This window comes from Odocoileus virginianus, chromosome 20, assembly GCF_023699985.2.
Source record: "Odocoileus virginianus isolate 20LAN1187 ecotype Illinois chromosome 20, Ovbor_1.2, whole genome shotgun sequence".
Lineage (NCBI taxonomy): Eukaryota > Metazoa > Chordata > Mammalia > Artiodactyla > Cervidae > Odocoileus > Odocoileus virginianus.
The window spans coordinates 47,350,444-47,371,206 of record NC_069693.1 but is presented as its reverse complement, the minus strand read 5'-3'; the positions used below and the strand labels follow the sequence as shown (position 1 = coordinate 47,371,206).

General features: G+C 53.2%; 1 long non-coding RNA gene across 1 annotated transcript in view; it reads right to left on the bottom strand.

The window, feature by feature from the left end:
* LOC110136376 (uncharacterized) overlaps nucleotides 1-11,543 on the bottom strand; it is a 29,843-nt gene extending 18,300 nt beyond the window's left edge. Inside the window, exons 1-2 of the long non-coding RNA XR_002313630.2 lie at nucleotides 11,273-11,543; nucleotides 10,668-10,805 (exon numbers count right to left, since the gene is read on the bottom strand). This is a non-coding gene — a long non-coding RNA (uncharacterized lncRNA). The remainder of the gene's footprint in view (nucleotides 1-10,667; nucleotides 10,806-11,272) is intronic.
* Between the last annotated feature and the right edge of the window lie 9,220 nt (nucleotides 11,544-20,763).

Below are 20,763 nucleotides of genomic sequence, written 5' to 3'. Positions count from 1 at the left end.
ACAAAGCTAGTGAAAGTCATGGAGCTATTTCAAATCCTGAAAGATGATGCTATTGAAGTGCTGCACTCAACAGGCCAGCAAATTTGGAAAACTCAGCAGTAGCCACAGGACTAGAAAAGGTCAGCTTTCATTACAATCCCAAAGAAGGGCAATGCCAAGGAATGTTCAAACTACTGCACAATTGCACTCATTTTACATGCTAGCAAGGTAATGCTCAAAATCATTCACACTAGGCTTCAAGAGTACGTGAACCGAGAACTTCCAGATATACAAGCCAGATTTAGAAAAGGCAGAGGAACCAGAGAACAAATTGCCAACATCTGCTGGATCATAGAAAAACCAAAAGAATTCCAGAAGAACATCTGCCTCATTGACTATGCTAAAGCCTTTGACTATGTGGATCACAACAAACTATGGAAAATTCTTAAAGAGATCGAGATCTGAACATGAAAGTTTCCAAAGGCTCCGTGACCATGTGGGTGTGCAGGAGAATATCCCTGTTCCTAAGGGCCAGCGTTGTGGCACCCAGGGGCAAAAAGGGACACAGCCACCACAAGTTACTTTCAAAGAGTTCAGCAAAAATAAGCGAGTAACGATCATGATGTTGACAGTAAGAATAGCAGTGAAACAGCAAATGTGCTAAAAGTTGACAGGGGGTAACGGGCATATGGAAGTTCATTGTAATAGCTGGCAATTTTTCTATGGCTAGCCCCAACGATTTTTTTCAAAATAAAGCCTTCAGTAGAAATAAACAGAAGAGGAAACACAAGGCTGAGTGAGCCACACAAAGCTCTCTCATGGTCCGCTTTTCATCATGGACCCCCAGAGAGGAACCCCCACCCCCAAGCAACAAAACACCCACTTCGACAAGGGGCTCGGGTCATTCAAGGCTGCGGAGGGCCAGCCACACCATGGGAGGAACAAGGTCCTTGCCCTCATGGGGTTTGTGTCCTGGATGCATTCAGGTAACAACCTGCATAAAATGACAGACTATGCTAATGTTGGGAAGAAAGCAAAGTGGCAACCACATGACAAGATGCTGTGCCTGAGCACGACCCTGGAGGGGGTGCCAGCTTTGGACAGGGAGGTCGGGGAATTGGGGAGAAGCCCAGCCCTGAGGAAGCTTGGGAAGGGCATTCCAGGCAGCAGGATGGACGATGGGTGTGAGACGGTCTCGAGGTGGTGGTCAGTGCGACATGGGGAAGAAGCCACGGCTCACACACCCAGGCCAGTGAGCAGGATGAGGCCTGGGGGCCACAGGGACTGTATTCTAAAAGTGATTGGGGACCACTGAAGTGTGCGACGTGCCTGACCCTGACTCTCTCTCTTTCCACGGTGGTTTTGGGAGCCCATGGCTGATGATCAGAGTAGGAACAGGATGCCTAACATCTCATTGCCATGTCAACACCATACTCGGCACTCTGCATCTCTCCAACTCATCAACTTAATCCTCACATGGGCCCAATGAAGAAGGTGGGACCATTATCCCCATTTTACAGATGAGAAAACTGAGACATCAAAGCAAAAAGGGCCCCTGCAGAGACTAGCTCTGTTCTGAGTTGAACTGTGTTCCCTGGAAAGGTACATTCATGTCCTGACCCCCAGAAGCTGTGAGCATGACTTTATCTGGAAATTGGGCCAATGGCTGGTGTCCTGAGAAATGGGGCCATCTGGACGCAGGCTCACAGGGAAGATGCACACGTGAAGCAGAGAGAGACTGGAGCGATACAGGCATGAGCCAAGGAGTCTGAAGGCACCGGCTCACAGGAAGGTGGAGAGGGGGTCCACCTCTGGACCCTCAGGGGGGGTGCAGCCTGCCGACACCTTGACCCTGGGCTTCTGGCCTCCAGACTGAGAGACTAAACCTCTGCTGTGTGAAGCCAGAGGTGTGGGGCACTTATTTAGGGCGGCAACCTTACACCAGCCCGTAGGAAGGGTTAGACTCTGCATGGATGCACAGCAGACAGGAGGCTGGTGGCACTGAGGGGCGCCTGACCTCATTTCAGAAGTGACTGCACTTATCTATGAGGCTTCCCAGTGCTCGTCATCCCCCGCCCCCAGCCCCCAGGGTGTCAGACGGAAGTCCTCTGGACCCTCCTGTCCCCAGTGAGGAGAAACAGAAGCCCTGCAGCCACCAGGCCCTCCCTTCCTTCCCCTCCTTGGAGGCACAACTGCACAAATTCTAAGCTAGGGGCCACGTCTGAGTTCCCCCAGCCAGACCTGTTCTGATAGACAGCCAGACACGGCGGGGCCACCTTGCAGGGCCTGCACCTGTGGGTCGGGGGGCGGGCAGCACCAGCCTCCCTGGTCTGAGGGCCACAGCCCCGCTCCTGTGCCGGAACGGATCAGCACTTCAGCGGTCCAAATTTTCTCCTGAAACCCGACGACCCACCGAGGCGGCCAGAGGCCAGGAGAACTCCCAGCCTCATGAAACACGCCTGGGAGAAACAAAGGAGACTCTCTGTGAAGGCCCGGCGTCTCCCTGGAGGAAGGGGTGAGGGGACAGAGGAGGAGGACGGCCTCTGACGCTGCATGGGAGACCGCGGACCCATGCCTTCCGTGAGGTTCCTGTCCCCTACTGGAGGACCCCGCTTCCAGAACCTGGCACTTCCAGTGGGGTGCACGTCTCTGTAAACAGACCCGTGGACACTCGAACTTCTCTGCATGACCAGTCAGCCCTGTGGGACCCTGAGCTTTATGGTTTCCACTTGGGAGTAAACGAGCCCTTTGATTTCCCTCACGAGGTGTGCCAGGAGGAGATATTTCAGTCCAACATCCAAGCCAGGGGATAGCCTGCTTTTTGTATAACAGTAGTGGCTGTTTAGAGAATGGAGCGGTAGTTCAACTTTCAAGTCTCAGCCAGAAATTACACATAAACAAACTGTCGTGACGGCACCAATGAGTCCCAGATGCAGCCAGGTAGAGGGTGGGGGTTCCTCCAGGCCGCCCGGGAACAGGGGACAGTGGACCAAGCCATGGAGCAAGCGTGGGCGCTCTGTCAACACAGGCCTGTGCGTGGACATCGGAGTCTCGCGATCTGAACCCAGGCCAGAGCCCCGCTATGGTGGGTGCATGGGGTAGTGGAGGGACTCTGCAGCAAGTATGGAAGCCACGTTGCTCATGGACTAAGCAGCAGGCTAAAAACGCCATGGTCTGAGGTCTGTGGCCATCACCCATGTGAGGGACACGTCCATCCTGGATTCCAAGTCAGATGGAGACACAGAGAGCAATGCTGGTTACGACTGGAGGACAGGACAACGTGGACCCGGCAGAAGAACGCGTCTCTTCCCCTCTCTGCCCAGCATCAGCCTACAGAGTGGTTGTAACAACTGTCAGCATCGGCGGTGTGGCCCACGTGCCAGGTGCTAACCAATCTGCATGCAGCTTTCTAGTTACTTCTCCCAGCATCTCACCAGGTGGCCCTGCTGTTGTTCCCGTTCTACTCCTGCACTAGCTGAGGTGGAGCGAGGTTCAGTAACTGGCAGAGTCCCACAGAGGGAAGCAGAGGGACAGGTAGCAGGCCGCCCAGTGGCCTGACTCTCTGGCGGCTTGTCCCCTGTGCTGAACGCTGATCTCTTAGTGGCCCTGTGCTTCCAATAACCAGTCTGCTCAGTGATTTCACTAACCATCGCAAAGTTATGCATTGATCCGCTGGAGTATTTACTGAGTATATACTATCTGTCAGGTCTTCCCTGGTGGCTCAGTGGTTAAGAACCTGCCTACCAGTGCAGAAGACACGGGTTCGATCCCTGGTCCAGAAAGACCCCACGTGCAGTGGGGCAACTAAGCCCATGAGCCACCTAAGCCCGTGAGCCACAACAAGAGAAGCCCCTGCAGTGAGAAGCCCGCCGACTGCAAGGAAGAGCAGCCCCTGCTCCCAACAACTAGAGGAAGCCCACAGAAGGAAGACCCGGTGCAGCCAAAAATAAATAAATTTTTAAAAATAAATCTTAGCACGCCAGGAAAAAAACAGAACAGGATGGGGGTTCAGAGGGCTGGGGGAGGGCAGGCCTGTGGATCTATCACGTGCCTGCTCTTTGCCTGAAGTTGAGGGTTAACATGTGAACAGTGTGAGGGTCATGCAGACAAGAAGTCACGGCTCTGCATGGGACTAGCATGGCACCCACAATCATGGGAGGAGAGCTGTATTGGAGGTGGGAACAGGGATGTGGCAGCAGGGGGTGTCCAGGTCAGCTCCCAGGCAGTCTCGGGGGCTCAGAGTGGGGCAGCCCTGGGGGTGGGGGGGATGCAGCACAGAGATCACACCCAGTACATCCCCTCCAGGCAAACAGCTCCTACGGCCATCACCACGTCTCTGCCATCTCCAGAGCTCACCCGGGCCAGCCCCTGCTCAAGGCCTCAGGGGTTAGCTCCTTGGACCATCAGGACACCTCCAAGATGAAGAAACAGAGGCTCAGAGAGGTCCAACCCCCTGCCTCGGGTCCCACAGGGAGTAAACACCTGATGTTAGATTCCTGCCCCATCCAATCCCCTGTTCTGAGACACTCCTGAAGGAGGAAACTACTGCTTTTCTGCTGTCTGCTATAGACCTAGCAAAGCTCTGTACACAGGTCAGATGCTCACAAAATATGCGATGAGTAACTGGATGGGTCAGTGCGTTTTACAGTTGCATGCTCTACGCTTGTGTCCCACACCCATTTTCTCTCTGTGTGTTTTCTCTGCCCTGTGTCTCCCCATCCTCCGTCTACATGCTGGGAGACTGAGACGTTTAGAGACACGCACGCCCAGGTGGCAGATGTATGGCCGGCTCGACTTCCACTGAAGGACAGGCTGCCTTTCCTCCAGCCGCGTCCCTCGTCCTGCCTGACACAAGAGTGTTTGCAGCAACATGGCACCTGGGCTTCCTTCTTCTCCAGCCCCAAGCCACCCACCCTCGGGATGCAAGCAGCTGGATCACCCGCAGACCCAAAGCCTTGGCTGGGCGGACAGTCAGGTCTCTTGCCAACCCCAGGCCAGGTGGCCTCACCCTGCAATCCTTAGAGGCCGCAGGAAGACACCCAAACTCAAATCCAATTAGCGACACATTGCAAGTCCCTTCAGCCTGGGAAGGCGTGGAAAAGTGTGACCTTCACCAGAGGCTCTGAGGCCTGAGGCCTCACCTGCCCTGCGGGGCGGGCAGTCCTCCAGGCTGAGCCGGCTCTGAGTCCAGGGTGTCAGCGGGCTATCTGACGCTTCTCCAGACCTCTCACACGGGAGGAGGTGCACTCCATTCCCCAGTTTTCCAGAGACTCTGGCACCCTGCCTTCCACCCTGCCCAGAACCGCCCAAGCCAGCATCTTCACCTCTACAGCCCGGGCCTTCTCAGCTGCACACAGAGCCCCACTGACTTCAAAGCCGGAGCAGAGAGCATGCAGGGCCCACTGACGCGGAGGCTGCCCGGGTGTGAGGCCAGCACTTGCAGCCCTACCCTAATGACAGGGCCAAGCATCTATCTCAGCTGGAGGTGGGGGAGTTGGAGAGGAGGGGACCCCTTGAAAATGAAAACCTGGTCGGGCTACCCTCGCGTGAAGGCGGGCTCCCAAAGTGCAGAGGAGCCCCGAGCGGGGCCTCTTGGGTTCCGGAATTGTCTTCAGAGCCAGGATGCCCTGAGGGCTGAGGGTAGCGGGACCACCCAGGCCCTTCGAAGTCCAAGGAAACTGGGAGGACACCGCAGGCCCCTGTGAGGACGAGCCCCTCTGCAGCAGCTGCCGCTGCAGCTTCTCTGTCTTTCCACGAGCCACTTCCCGGGTAGGACCTGGCCATAGCGTCTCTCACTTACTCACAGAGTCAGCAAATGTGCCAAGGCCTCCTCGGGGGCCAGCCCCAAGTCCACCCACAAGACAGAGGACAAGACAGGATTTAGAATTTGATGGGGGATACGGACCAGCAAACCAACACTCACGGCGTAAGGACGACACGTACTAACGACCCCAGGCACACGCCCATGTTTAAAGAGCTCCCAGATGATCTCAAGTGAAGACAGGCGTGAGACCCCTGACCCTAGGGAAGCGTACTCCCGCTCTGGCTCCCCAGCAAACGTCATCCCTGCGAATGCAGAACGGGGCTGTGACCCACACAGAAGACGTCACCCCTCTTCTGACCCTCATCTCCACGTTAAGTCCCCACACTTGGGATGGCTTTATCGAGACATGCTTCTAGAACCTGAATATATCTTCCGCCCTTGCACCCAGCACTATGGTCGTGGCCACACCCCTGCTAGTTCTCCAATCCCCACCCCCCACCCCCACGGCGCTGAGGGGCAGATGCGCTGACATCACCACTCTGGCCGGGCCGTGGGTCAGCGTGCCCCACCAGGTCCATCTTGACTCACCACAGAGCAGATCCTTGTGAGATCCCATTTTGAATTAAACAGTGACTTCACGCCACCCGAAGAGGGTGAGGTCTTTCCATGTAAATTCAACTGAGGTTTCCAAAGGAAGCCCGATGGAGTGCTCAAGCTGGATCTTGGCTGACACCCTGAGCTTACACACCCCCTCACCCCTCACCAGCCTGAGCTCACTGCCACCTACGCTGCTTAATGTCAGCACCAGGCTTCCTCCTCCTGCACAGAAAACTGCACAGCATCACTTAGGACTCCTTCCTCAGCCTCCCCCTGCCTTTCCAAACCAGCACAGTTCAGCAAACACAGGCAGCCCCTAGACGGCTTCCTTTCAGTCCTACAGTATATGTACTTAACATCCATCTCCACATGCCCTTTCTCTCGGCAGACCGGCTAATCTCCTCCTTCATAGAGAAGATCCCAGGGCATTAACCTGCCCACTTAACCACCTCTTCTCCCTCCCTCCCTCCCTCCCTCTTGCCTTCTTCCTTCCCTTTTCCTTCTCTTTATTCCTCTTTCTCCCTTTATTCTCAGCACAAGAAGCCAGATGTTTCCCCAGAATAAGGGTTCGATTTTGGACGACTGTGGCCCTTGCAGGCTCCTCTGAGCACTCAGTGCTGGCTCACAGTGGGCTGCAGGCAAGGCCTGGGGACTGGAGGTGAAATACCAGATGGTTCTGAGTCCAAGGCTGGGATTTGTGTGAGCAAGGGTTCTTTCCCATCAGCCACCTGTAACTCATAGGGTCTGTGTGGGGGTCTCCTGGTCTGGCTATTTATTATACAACCACCCAGCACACTCCAGTCTCAGGGATGGAACTGGAATTTTGCCACATCGAGGGACCTGCTATTTACTGTGGCGCTGACTGCAGTTTTATCAGAGTCAGTGTTGGGCCGTAAGTCCTTTACCTCCTTCAGCAAGAAGTCTTCCAGGATTAGTGTCATTAGCCCCACTTGACAGAGACTGGACACCGGAGAGGGCTCCCCAGGGACCGCCTGCCCCCAACACTCTTGCTTTGCAAACCGAGACCAGAAAGGCGAGGTGACTTGTTCTGAGTCCTGGGTGCCAGCAGACCTGGAAGCCCTCGAGTCAGTCCTTCTTCCATCATTTTGTATCGGTTTCAACCTCCCCACACAGGGAGGGAGGCAGGGGACGTGAAACTCCAAACTCTGGGGTATGGAGGAGGGACTCAGTACCGGATGGACCAAGTACTGGTAGGGCCCCGTGGTGGCTCTGCCAGCCCTACCATGACACGAGCATCAGATAGACCTGCAACCCTGAGCTGGGTCAGCAGAGCCCAGGCATAAACCACAATGCCTGACTGCCGGTCAGGAGTCCTTTCTTCATTTCTTGTACCCTCGCAACCCATCCCTTTTAGCCTTTCAAGGATGCGTAAAGGATAAAATGAGAGACCCTGACACAGGATCACAGGTTCAAATGCCTACAGCAACCAGGCATGTGCTTTAAATGACCAGAGTTTGGGCTGGGCCCAAGACACCAGGGGGCGGTCGGGGCTGGGGCACGTGGACAAGTACAGCTTCGTCCACAGGGGACGCACAGTCCCCCAAACCCAGGCAATCGCTGCCACACCCAACTAGAGCTGGGTTTTCTAAATCATCAAGAAAAGCCAGAGAGTTAGGTTTTCAAATAAGATATTCTGTTTTTAAGAATTTGTGAAGGAGTTTTAAAAGATTTAAATATGTCTACTAACTGATTCAACCCTCAAGCTACTGCTTAGACCCTCTGCTTCAGAATATAAAAATCCCTCTGCAGGGGTGTCACTATGCCCCGAGCCGTGTGCCAGGCCCATGAGGCCTGCTCTGTCGTGGCCAAGAACAGCAGGAGGAGCCTCTAGCCAAAACGACAACCAACATCAACTGCTCGAAACGAGGCATGTCTGTGCAACCTGCCGCCCGCCTTCACGTCCGCGCTCTGCAGGGCTATTCGCAGCTGGGCTTCAAAGCGTGATGAGGACAGCAGGCAGAGGCCTGCACAGTGTCGCTGTTTCCATCCTGTCATTAATGAGAGTCGGTTTACACGAGCGCCAAGTGCTGATAAGGGTGTCTGAGGCCCATCACGGTAACTGCTCCATAGAGCAGACAATTTATTGGACAGCCCAGTCCAGCCCATTAGTCATGGACTATTAGAAGATGTTTCAGATGTTGTTTTCAAACTATCTTCTGAACCCCGTCAGACATGAACTTCACGCAGGTAATATCAGGGCAAGTGGGACCTGAGGGTCGCCTGGCAGCCAGTGCAACCATTTCCATCAACACCTGCATGGGTTTTTTGAGCCTTGGTGCCTGGGGTCTGGAGACCTGTGGGTGCATTCAGGACAATGTCTAACCAGCTACGGAAGCGTGAGGAATTCCAGGGCACCTCCAGGCTTCAGCACGTTTCTCTGTAGACAGGCGCATCGCACAGGGGACTGTGACAACGAGGCTGAGATGACCTGCATCTGGGTGTGCTTGGGACCCTCCTGGTCTCGTCACTGAAACGCCCATGTCTCGGGAATCCTCGTGGTCCCAGGCACACCCAGTGCTCAGCCACCTCACTTGCAGCTCTGACTTTTAAATGCCCACCAGACCAGGGAACATGAGGGCCCCTCTCATTGTCACAGTTCAGCAGCAAACACACCTCAGGAGCAGCCTGGTCCTAACAGGTTGATGATGCTGGGTGTGGGGCCGGTATTTTGTCTTTTAACTTGTCCTTCGGTGACATAGTCAACTGAACGCAGATTTCTGGGCTCAAATCCCAGCTCCACCACCATCTAGTTCTGTGGCCCTGGGCAAGGGCTGAGCCCCCCACCTGAGCCCCCTCTGTGATATGGGGGTGGCACCGCCTACCCTAGGGTTGGAGGGAGGGTCTGGGGAAGGGCTGCAGGAGCTAAGGGGCCTAGGAACTGTTGGGGAGCTGCAAGGACCCACGGCCAGGACAAACATGGGGGGCTCAGACCCCTCCTCAATACCCGCTCAGGCACTGCAGGCACCCACCCACCCCCACACCCACCCACACACACTGTATCAAGCTCAACTGGGCCCCAGTCCTGTCTGAGAGGTGGGTGCCATCACAGGGCCTTGCCCTCCTTGCTTCTGTCTGTCCCTCCACCCCCTCCCCAGCCAGAGGGAGCAGGTGGTAGGTGGTGGTGGGGAAGCAGCTTCTTGGTGAGCCCAGAACCCCAGCTACCAGCCTCCTCCCATGCAGGTCAGCCCCAGGCTCGGGCTCCACTGGCAGCGTCCCCAGACCCAGACGGGCAGGGCGGGCCGCAGGTGAGCCCGCGGGGTCATCCCCACGACTGAGTGGTTTCTTACGACACCCCTGCGGGCCCCTCCCTGTAACATCACAGCGAGCCTTTGTGCAGAAGGAAAAACAAAACCAAGGGCTTGATTCGGCCCTGGGTATGCACACAGGTTGAGATTTTCTAAATGACAGCACCTGTTAATTGTCTGGTTAGGTATGACCTATTAAACATTTACCGCCCATTTCCTGTACACGTCTGGTGAGGCCGGCAGGAAATTTAGAACAAATTAAACAGCAGCTGCGATCCCTCATGCTTTAATGATCCCTCCACGACTCTGTGCGGTATTGTAAAATATTAGGGGCAGGTCTATTAGGGACAGGAGGGTTTCATCAAGGAAGCCTCCACCTCCTCATCCTCCTGCCAGCCAGGCCCCATAAAGTTAAATTGGCCAGGGCGCATCTCCGCCCCACCCCCCGGCCCCCCCTCCAACCGCCGAACATTTCAGGGGAGGCTTTTTCATCTGCACGCCCCACTCGCCCACCTCTCGGTCCCCCACCCCCTCCCAACCGTTCCCACACGGTTTCACATGTGGTCCAAGAGGGGCACTTCCTGCCGTTATAAAAAGCAAAACCAAGACCCCAGCAAAACAGGCTGTGCACAGAACACCCAAGTTGACAGTGTGAGAGAGAAGGCCTAATCCATTCCATATGACAAACAGCAGTGGCCCGCAGGGGAGGCCCAGCCCTGCGGAGAATTCACAACAGCCCCTCCTCCGCCCCTGCCTGCCTTCCCAACCCCAGTCCCCCACTCCCTCCTCAAGTGGACCCTTCAAAACAGGAGAAAAATATTCGTCGGAGCACGCCCCTAACTTTAAACTGATCGTGTTTGGGTTTAATAGCCTACTATGCATTGTTCTTTCTTCACTTTGAAAATAAACTTTAGGAAGCATTAATGCAAATACAATATAAACACGCTCATTCCTAAATTTTCGCATCTCCCCAGTGTGTTTGGGCTTGTGCCTTAAGATCAAGGCTTAGCCTGATGTAAGAACCAGATGGATCTTTAAAGTGGAAGCTTTGCAACTCTCACCGTGTAAATAGACAGCTGTCCAGAGGATGTAAGGGGTGAAAGTGTCCCCAAGAATACGGGCATTAGTAACCACTTCCATTGTCCTTCTGGGAACAGCGGAACGGAAAGCGTCTGTCCAAGTCCTCTCTGGTTGTTCTGCTGAAAAAGGACACACACCGCCTCAGTTGTGGGAGAAGGTGTTGTTACAGAGGTTTGGTTTTTAAGCCTTAATTAAAAGAACAGGTTTCTGTGGCAGCCATGCTTTTCTCAATGCCTTCACATTTCTATAGACAACCTTTGATGCTGGGCGGTGGACAAACTCGCTCAGTCCCACCACCAGCAGCTCACCCAGTGTACCAAGTCTTAACCTGCTTATCAGCAGCCAAATAGAACATCTCTACTTCCTGTTTCCTACTTCCTGCTTCCTGCCCCTCAGTTCCATAAATGATTCTCCTTCAGAGGCGGTAAAAATGGAAAGGATGAGATGAAAGGGTCCGTCAAAAGATTTACGCCGGCCCATAAAAGTCTCCTCAGTGTTCCGTAGACTAAACTGTCAGTCCTGCTTTCACGGAAACTTTTATTGAGTAGTCAATCTGAATTTTGTCTATAATTCCATTAAAACTTACAAGGTCGTCTGTGGTTTGGTTGTTCTGGATGACTTGACAAATTAGTCTAGTAAATTTTGGGTGTCTTAAGTACTAAATTAGGTCATTTGTTTAATGAGCCAATCCACTGCCCAGAGTTTGACCCCGGCCCACGAGGGGGAGTTCACGTGGAGTTCCAAGGCGGGAGCGCAGGTCCCTCATTTGTCTTCTGCTTCTAGAGAAAGTGCTCCCAAGTCAGGGCTGGACAAGGAATTCCAACGATTAGTGAAGAAAACTCCTTTGCTCTGGCCCTTCTCCCTCCCACCCTCCTCCCCCAGGATTGCTGTCACTGCTGCCATCACCACCTGCATCATCTCACCTGGCCCTCCCAATGACCCCACAATGGAGAGCTGGTGCCATCACTGTCTCCTTTTCCAAATGAGAAAGGAAATCTTGGAAATGCTAATTTCCCCAAGGGCACATTCAATCTCTCACCCTCAATCACCCCTTGAGTCTTTCAATAAGCATTAAGCATCCACGAGGTGGGGCTTCTCCAGTGGCTCAGCAATGAAGAACCCACCTGCAATCCAGGAGTTGCAGGAGATGCAGTTTCGACCCCTGGGTTGGGAAGATCCCCTGGAGAAGGGCATGGCAACCACTCCAGTATTTTTGTGGAGAATCCCATGGACAGAGGAGCCTGGTGGGCTATAGTCCTTGGGGTCGCAAGGAGTTAGACACGACTGAAGTGACTTAGCACACACACACACACACACACACATCTACCAGGTGACAGGCCTGGGGTTCCAGAACTGATTAAGTGATGGTCATGGCTTTCAAGAGTTTCATCATTTGGTTGAATAGTCATGCATATCAATAAATGTAATATAATTCTAGAACTTATGGTTACCAGAGGAGAAGGATGGCGGGTATGGGTAGTTTGGGAGTTTGGTGCTGACATGTACACACTGTTATATTTAAAATGGATAACCAACAAGGACCTGCTGTATAGCATGGGAAACTCTGCTCAATGTTACGCGGCAGCCTGGGTAGGAGGGGAGTTCGGGGGAGAATGGATGCATGTACACGTATGGCTGAGTCCCTTTGCTGTGTCCACCTGAAACTATGATAACATTGTCAATCAGCTACATTCCAATATAAAATAAAAAGTTTAAAAAATCAAATAAATAAATGCAATATAATTCTATAGTTTCTATAATTCTATAGTTTCCATAACTCAGGTGGACCGAAGGTGCACATGGGGCACAAACGGATAAGCCACTGCCTTTGTCTCTAAGACATTTCCTGAATTATGCACGTGGATTCCAGCCTCTTCAGTGACATCCACCCACCAGCATGGCATCCACTCATGAGTTCACGTGTGTGAACTTGTCACCTTCCGGCCACCAGGAGCTCCCTTAGCTGGTTCTGTGTGTGTACAGTATGAAGATACTAGTGTCCACAGTCATGATTCAGAACATCCAAGCCCCAACTGCTGCATCAGCTGGCCACCGTGCCTTTCTGGGTAGGAGGACTGCATCACTGAGACATTTTAATACAACCAAGAGCTCCTTCAGGGCACAATTGGGACATTTTCATTCATGACCAACAATGCTAAACACAGAACACAGGATGTAGCAGGTTCTCACTAAATGTGGATTTGAAAAGCTTTGATTTAATGTTGAGTTCTCTCAACATTAGTTATCAATGTGAGTTCTATGCAGTAATTCTGACAACCAAACCATTTGATTTAGTGGAATCATTTTTTCTTGTAGTCCAAACAGGATGACATGAGCTTGCTGTAGAGTTCTCCAATGATGACCATCTTCCCTCAAGAATCAACCTTAGGTTTAGACACACATAGAACTTTCATTTAGCAAGACAATGGAGGCCACCTTCTGTTTTTATTTTATCCAGTGTTCTCCCACACTTGACAGCTTTCCATTTCTTGTCTGCCTTGCTTTGAGCAGTTAAGGACTGGTCATCCTGGGTCTGCCGAGTAATCAACCCACCACCCACACTTCTCTGTGGCAATATTTTATTATTTTGCAAAGGGCTCTTGAGATAGCTAACTGGGAAGAGGGGCTTGGGGGGGGGGGGCAGTGGCATGCTCAGGACCCTTACAGTGTGACTGTCAAAGTGACAGCACCCAGTGGCTGCCTTCACTAACCCTCATCCCAGGACAGGTGGGAGTTCCCTCTTCCACCCTCTGCCTAAATATACACGGACAGGGTCAGAGGCCAAACTGGAGGTTTAGGTGTTTAGGAGAAACAAGAACCAATGAATAATTGCCTCTCATCCTTAGATCATGGGTGGTAACAATGCCAATGAAATTGTTGGTTTAAACTTTTTGCATTTGGTGCAAGTATATAAAAGTTCAAATCAGACACACAGATAAAGAGATATTCACGTGTGTATGCATACACATGGGCATGTACCTTGAAAATAACACATATAGGAGAGACAATCCTCAACCAGGGTCTGAAAGAGACTCTGAAGTTGTCTAACTCTGGCTTTGATGTCACCATTCTGCCCCAGCTCCGTCTCTACAGAGGCATTTCTTCTTTGCACTCCCTGGAGAGAACTGTCGCCCAAATCAGGCTGTAAGTGGGCTGAGCACAAGGCCTGTGCTTTTTCCTGAATTTTAACTCAGGTGTTAAAAGTATACAGTGAAGTGTGCAACAGCTGAATAAATTTTTAAGTAGGTAAACCCTCATGTAGCTACCATCCAGATCAAGATACAGAGTATTTTCACAGCAGAAGTCTTTCCCGTGCTGCGTCCCCACCAACATCTCCAAAGGCGCCCCATTCACCATGGAGACCATCAGCACTGCCTGATCTGCAGGCTCAGGGGAGCAGGGCCCCGCAGGGTGTACTCTTGTGAACTTCCTTCCCTGGATACTGGCTTGTGAGATCGCTCACGTGTGTGCAGACTTCTGTTCTTTCCTACTTCTGTGGAATCACTTCTGTGGATGTGCTTTAGTTTATTAATCCATTCTGCAACTGAGGCACTTTTGGTTTTTTCTCACTCGTGGTTCTTCTGAATAAAGCTGCTGTGAGCATTCTTGTCCTGCATGTGTCTTTGGTGTGTGCACAGATTCATTTCTCCTGGGAGTATGCATTAGGTCATAGAATAGGCGGATGCTTAGTCTTAAAGGTACTGCCGCCTGGTTTTCCAAGGTATCTGAAGACAGTGCATCCACAGCTGGTTTTAACCCTTTAGTCTCCTGGGATTAAAGCCACATCTTCCTTCTTTTCAAAAGCTCCTTGATGCAGACGAATGGATGAGGAAGCTGTGGTACATATACACCATGGAATATTACTCAGCCATTAAAAAGAATTCATTTGAATCAGTTCTAATGAGATGGATGAAACTGGAGCCCATTATACAGAGCGAAGTAAGCCAGAAAGATAAAGACCATTACAGTATACTAACACATATATATGGACTTTAGAAATATGGTAATTATAACCCTATATGCAAAACAGAAAAAGAGACTCAGTTGTATAGAACAGACTTGTGGACTCTGGGAGGTGAGGGTGGGATGTTTCAAGAGAACAGCATTGAAACATGTATATTATCTAGGGTGAAACAGATCACCAGCCCAGGTTGGGTACATAAGGCAAGTGTTCGGGCCTGGTGCACTGGGAAGACCCAGAGGGATCAGGTGGAGAGGGAGGTGGGAGGGGGGACTGGGATGGGGAATACATGTAAATCCATGGCTAATTCATTTCAATGTATAACAAAAACTACTGTAATGATGTAAAGTAATTAGCCTCCAACTAATAAAAAAAAAAAAACAAAAAACAAAAGCTCCTTGATGCCTATTTGTAAACACTTGATGAACATCCCAGGTGACCTCCATATGAGCCCCCCTCTCTCTGCCAGCTGCCCCCTGAAATGAGCAGAACACAATGCTCTGGGAATGTGGCTCCTTCCACAGCGGGGTGATGTTTCAGATGCTTTGCTTCCCCCCAAACTCTGCCTCTGTAGAGGGCAGCAGCCACCATGTCCTCTGCCCTCCAAGGTTGTCTTGGGATAAGACACGGTGATGTCTGTACGGCAAGCAGAATAGTAAGTGCCCCATACAAACCAGGGATGATGTCGGCGTTGGCATGAAAACACCAGTAAAGCAGGTATTGCCAGCTTGATCGCTTTCTGGTGTGGCAAGTGCTCCGTAATGCTTACTGCCCACCCCCTGAATTCTGGGCTCCATGTCGCTGCCCGGAGTCTCCTATTCTCAGCCAGCTCCGTGGATGCCGAGCGTTAGTGAGAACACTGCTCCTGTCCACTGCTGGGAGGGGCCGTCGTGGGCCCCATCACTCCTCTCCAAGGGCTTCGGTGGTCCCTGCAAAGCCCAGGAGGAGCCCCGGGACAGACCAGGCCCAGAGCCCCCCACCCCTACCCCGATGCTGCCAGCTCAAATCTCAAGCCTGATTCTGAGGGCCGAGTTGAGTGCACAGAGGAGGATGTTTTCCTTGCAGGCCTCTGCTCTGCTTCTCGGTTTCGGCAGGGGAAGGCCCCTCACCATCACCTCTTCCCACCCCCTGAACAAAAGCACCGTTCTCCACGCTGCACTCTGCCCCTGCGCAGGGGGGGCCTGGCTTCCTTTGCCACGAAGCCTGTCAGGTTTCCATTAGGCCAGGGAAACACCACAGGAAATGAGTCAAAGAAAGGAAGGCTGTGATTTTTTTTTTTTTTAATTTCAAATACCAGATTTGTTATTTTTTTTTTTTTTAAATGACGGTGTCCCGGCCGTGCCAGGTCGAGGAGGAATGTGGAAAATGTGCAGCTCGAAGTGTCTGAAGGGCAGCTGGATCCTTCAATTGTTTCTAATAAAAACCCATGGGAAGCTCTCCGAGGCCCCTGGGAAGACAGTGCACCCGCCGGAGGCCTTGGGCGCTGGGGGCCCAGGCAAGGTTTGGGCTTCTCCAACCTCCGTCTCCTGGCTGGGCCACGAGGTGCCATGTGATGGACCAGTCACCCTCCCTGCATCTGAAGGGCTGTTGTGACTACTCAAATGCACTGAATTTTGTGAGCCCGTTTCCTCTTTTTGCAGAGAGTGCAGAATATACAGGTCATCCAGACCCTTCCACGCACAGCTACCATCAGAACCGCCTGCGAGCAGAGGCCGTGTGAGTGGGGCTGGGCCACGGGTGCCACGTCCCATGCTGGCCCTGCCTTCCTGCGCTGTGGTGCCCCGGGTGGGTAACAGGACTTTCCCGGCTCTGTCTCTTTCTCAGCACAGCACGCATTGCTTGCTACACCTTCTCTGTGCCAGCCAGTGTCACTGCCACCCACGAGGTGACTTAGCGCCTGTCTGCAGAGGCAGGCGCTCTTACCAGCCCCACATTACAGATGAGCAAACTGAGGCAGAGAACTTAGACAACATGCCCTAGATATCACAGCCATGATGTGACTATATCCATCTACCACACCAGAGAAACAGGACCAGAGGGAGAGAGATAAGAAGACACAGCTCAAGAACTGGCGCAGCGATGGGTTGGGCTGGCTGGACAAGTCCAGAAGCCCAGGGATGACCCCTAGGAAAGGCAGCTGGGAGCTGGAATCATACAGGATGTATCCTTTTCAGATGGGCTCCTGTCTTTTAGCAGTGTGCTAAGTATGCTGTTCCATGCCTCAGCCCTGACAGCCCCTCCATGTCATTTTAGGCCTGGACAGCTCATTTCTGTTCAGTGCCAAGTAATATTCCATCGTCTGGATATGCCACTGTATTACCCACTCGCCTACATGAGGGCATCTTGGCTGCTTCCAAGTTTTTTGGCAATTATGAAGAAAGCTGCTGCCAACATCTATGCACAGGTTTTTGTGTGAACACAAGTTTTCGATCCTTTGGAGAAATACCGAGGAGCATGATTGCTGGATCACGTGATAAGAATATACTCAGCCTTGGAAGGAACTGCCAGGCTGACCTCCGAACATCTGCACCATTTGCCTCCCCACTGTTATTACTGTTAGTAATACCTCCTTCCAGGAAGGGCACAGCATGGGGTGGGTATACAGGTGGCACTCCACGCAGGTGAGCTACGATCATCCCTGCCCTACACAGGGGCCCCACTGTGGGAGTCTGTCCACACATCATTCCTGCCTGGGGGTGGGGGCTCAGGGGAGAAGTCAACCCCACCCTGAATTCTGCTCTCTCTGGCTGCACAGGCTGGCTGAGACATTCCTGGGGTAGATGGCGCTCTATGCCTCTGGGCAGCTGCCCCAGCAGACCCTCTTGTGACTGCAGCCCAGGTCACGGCCAGTTCAGTGATTTGAGCAGCTTCAGGCATCCATGTCCTGCCGGCCTCCCGACGGGGGCGGGGGTTGGAGGGGGGCAGGAGGAGGCACCGAGGAAGAAATCATGCTGCTCTGGCCTGGGCGAGTGTTTCTTATTTTTCATTTGCAAATGAAAACAATCGGGCCATCCGAGGCCAGCAGGCAGGGCCACCTCTGGGCTGCTCGGTGGGCTGGCCCCTTCTGCGCTGTACACTGTGACCCTGGTATAAGCAGGCCCCTGAGGCCCAGGACACAGGGGCACTTGCCAATCCCAGGGTTCAGGCAGCCAGGCCCATAGGAGGCCTGCACTTTAGGGTCCAGGGGAGGCCTGCCCTTGAGGGCCCAGGAGGTACTTCCCAGGTGGGGACAGACCTACAGAAGAGCAGCAGTGACAGTGGTCCTCGTCACCATCGGGGCAAATGTGTATTGAGTGCTTACGGCATGCTTTGCCTGGCCTCTGAGCTGCCCTGTGACCCAGGTGCTGTTACAGACACAGAACCTGAGGCTGGGAGGGGTCCTGTGACCTGCCTGGGATCACGGGCTGCGAGGGCCAGTTCAGACCTAGGTTTCTTTGACAGAAGGGCTCACAACACACTGGAGTCCATGAACAACTGTTGAGTGCCTATTGCATACAGTACATTTATGCATCTTCTCGCATTTAGACTTAAAACCTTGTAAGGCAGATGTCATTAACCCGATGTAAGGAGGCGGCAAATGAAGCCAGGGCACTTGAATTATTGTTTAGTTGCTCAGTTGTGTCCAACTCTTTTGCAACCCCATGGACTGTGGCCCACCAGGCTCTTCTAGTGATGGGATTCTCCAGGCAAGAATATTGGAGTGGGTTGCCATTTCTTCCTCCAGGGGATCTTCCTGGCCCAGGGATCGAGCCTGTGTGTCCTGCATTGACAGGCGGATTCTTTATGGCTGAGTCACCTGGGAAGTGGGGCACTTGAATAAGACCTGGTTATTAGCAGCCAGAACTGTTTCTACCTGGGAATGTGCATTTGGTACCAGTCGAGCTCCTGCTACAGGACCCCCGGCCCCATCTTCATTTCACTGGTGAGTTAGTGACTTAGCGGCCTCATCAGCAGGCCAGCCCAGGCCCAGGCACAGAAAGCCCAGAATATTAGAGTGGACAGAGGCCAGCTCCTCCGGCGGAATCCTCCTCAGTGGGAAGTGAGCTTTCGGGGGGCTGCCCTTTGCACCGCCCCCATGAGAAGCCCTTTTCGACCTCCTCTGCTGAACATCAAACACCTGTCAGCTGCCCAGTCCCAGAGCCAGGAGCCAGGTACCAGCTGAGGAAGAGTGAGCAGCACCGGAAGAACCCATTCTCGTCTGTGGTCTGGACAGAACCAGTGGGACGTGCTGAGCAAGGAAGACGCTCAGCACATTGCGAGCTTCCAGCTGGGGGTCCCGTTTCTCGTGAACATGGCTTAACTTTTAACCAGGTCATTAAAAGCGCTGGCCCAGTGTCTTGGGCCCGGACTCCCTCCCACCTCGGTGGACGGCAATTTGCCCGTGTCCCTGGGAGGTGCTGAGCTCCTTTTTAAAGAGGTTCCAAACGGTCCCCTCATCGCATCTTTCTTCCCTGAGACTTGGGCAATTTGGGTGTCACGGGGGCCTTTGTAGAGACGTCAATGGATTACTTCACGGGAAGAACACCCCTGCCCCCTCCTTTACACCCCAACGTGGCTTCTGCTGTGGAGATGAAAGAGCCAGGGAGGCAGGTTGGAAAACAGATAATTCACGGGACTGTCAGAGCGTGATTTGAATTTCATTCACACCAGGCCCGGGGAGGGGTGGGGGCGCGGATCCTGCCCGCCCGGGGGTTCTCGCTCCAGGGGGAAGCGGGCTGAGCTCTCAAGTGCTGAAGTGATAATCCAGCCCGCAGGGCCTGGACAAAGCTGGACGTTTTGTCCTCACTGTCAGAAGGCCGCAAGCTCAGAAGCAGATGGAGTGGTGTTGGCAGTCGTAAAACGCCCCCGCCCCGACCGGGGACGGGCAGGTTAACAGGAGGGATTGGCGCCATGCGTGTCATAAAAGCCCTGCAGGCCTGTCATGTTCCGATAAATCTTGACTGTGTAACGGAATAGCGCTGCAGTTCCCAGCCTTGGGTTTCACAGGTGAGCCGTGGGCTGATGGATGGTTTGGGAGCCAGTGGGGGAAGGGGGCAGAGGGAGCCTTACCCGCCCACCCCTTCTCGGCTCCCCAGCACCAGGCAGGAAATCCAGCCCACGAGGGGCCAGGGCAGCGTTTGTTCTCCCCCTCCACACTGGAATGCTGGAAGGCAACCAGCTCCATCCTCATCCCCTGGCCTTCATGCTGGTATCACACTGTAGGAGCTTAGTAAGTGATGTTGTCTTTTCTCAGCTTGGCTCCTGGGCTCGCCTACCCATTAGAGAGGGGCTGCTGGGGCCAGGGGTGCTGCTCCGCACACACAAGCTCTGCTCGCCCTGCCCTGCACCCTGCCCTGCACCCTGTGTCTGCCCCGCAGGGAGGGAGTACTTTTTCAGAATCCATCTGCCCAGAGGGGGCATCTTGGAACCATCTGTCCATTTATATTTTGCACAAAGGTACTATCGTGCTGGCAGGTTCTCTAACACATTTCAGTGTTGTAAAAGTGTTAGTCGCTCAGTTGTGTCCGACTCTTTGCAACCCCATGGGCTGTCACCCACCAGGCTCCTCTGTCCATGGGATTCTCCAGATAAGAATACTGGAGTGGGTAGCCGTTCCCTTCTCCAGGGGATCTTCCCAACTCAGGGATCAAACCCAGGTCTCCTCCATTGCTGGCAGATTCTTTACCATCTGAGCCACCAGGGAAGCCCTAACACATTTAACCAGGTGTTAAATGTCTGCTCTAAACACTTTCAAATGAAGGACAGAGCTCTGGAGTTCTGAGCTCCCTGAGCCCAGGAGGTGACACAGCTGAGTGGGGCAGGGCAGGGGGGAGAAAAGGCAACCTTGGCCTGGAGTCAGGGGCAAGAGGGAGTGTTGTGGGGACATGCCCACCAAGGGCACACACTCCAGTGGTTGCCAGGAGGGACTCAGCTCATGGAGAAGGAAGACAAATCTGGACTTCTCCTGATTTAGTAAGTATCAAAAGTCATTGGAATGGATGAAGACTGGTAGGATTTCTCGAGAGGAGCAGGCAGGCCGCTCTGCCCTGACAGCTCTGCAGTAGGACCTAAGAGCACAGAGAAGCATGTTCTGTAACTGAGGGGCTCACAGGAAACCCCTTCCCCTCTGAGCCCCG